The sequence below is a fragment of the Pteropus vampyrus genome, unplaced genomic scaffold (genome assembly GCF_000151845.1).
Source record: "Pteropus vampyrus isolate Shadow unplaced genomic scaffold, Pvam_2.0 Scaffold138, whole genome shotgun sequence".
Lineage (NCBI taxonomy): Eukaryota > Metazoa > Chordata > Mammalia > Chiroptera > Pteropodidae > Pteropus > Pteropus vampyrus.
This window is the reverse complement of record NW_011888919.1, coordinates 1,610,221-1,611,406: the sequence shown is the minus strand read 5'-3', so window position 1 is coordinate 1,611,406 and position 1,186 is coordinate 1,610,221.

The window sequence follows — 1,186 nt, the reverse complement described above, 5'->3', positions numbered from 1 at the left end:
TTCTGAGCTTCTTTCTTGTCCCTGTGTTGTTCCCCAGAGGTAAGTCGTTCACCTTTTGCACTCAAGTTTCATCCTTTCACTCAACAGTCACCTCCTGGGGCATTGCTGGAGGGCACAGCAGGACAGCCCTGGGCTTAGCTGCCCAGGGCGAGACACACCACACCCATCCCTGACAGTGTCGACCCAAAGTGGGCAGGGATAGGACGGGGGCGGGAGTCCAAGGAGGCTTTCCTGGGGGAGGTGATAACGCTGAGTTGAGACCTAAAGGAAAGTGGAGGATGTAGATAGTAAAATGACAAATAATTACAATATCCCAATGCAAAGCCTGTTCTCCCTTCCAGTTAATGTATAAAGTAATAACAACGCAAGACGTTGATCGCTTACTAAGTGTGAGGCAGGGGCCAGGTGCTTTACATTGGTGATTTCACTGAGTCTTCCCCCAAATCCGGCGGGACCAACGGGGACGAGGAATAGAGGGTACTATTATAATGCCTAGTTCATGAAAGAGGAAGAAACTGAGGCTTAAAGAGATATGTCACTTGGCCAGGATCATTTAGCGGCTGAGAATCTTCTGTCCTCTCTGGGACCCCTAACGCCCTCCCCAAGCCGGGATCTCTCAACACGTGTCCAGGCCTGGAGCTGAGAAAGCTACATAGCTTAGAAAAAGCATGGACTTCTTAGAACCCTTGAAGCCGAGTCGAGAGATGCTGAAGAACGCGCATGCGCGCCACAGTAGGGGTCCGAGGGCTTGACAGAATCTAGTTCGGAGGTGTGGTGACTGTGAGGACCCCTAAATAGTACCCTGGACAAGCTAAGGGAACTTGTCGGGGAAAAGGGTTGCGTTAGGAACGCGTCAGAGGGCGACCGCACCGGCCGGAAGCCGTGCTCGCCGAAGCGGGGTACGGTGGCCGGGAGGGTTCCGTCGCGACACGAGAGGGGCGTGGCCCAGGCGGGATGTTTTGGAGCGTTACGGTGGCCAGGAAAGCTCAAGAATCATGGAACAGGAAGGACTCGAGGAACCGGCGGGGCGAAGCGGGCAGGACGGCCTAGAAGGTTCATACAACTAGAAGAGGAGGATCTATTAGAGGGGGCAGGAGGAAGCGAGCCCGTGGGAAGCGCACGTGTTGGCCCGGAAATTCCTGTGTCCACTAGGTGACAACGAACGGACTACTAGCAGGGGGCAGTA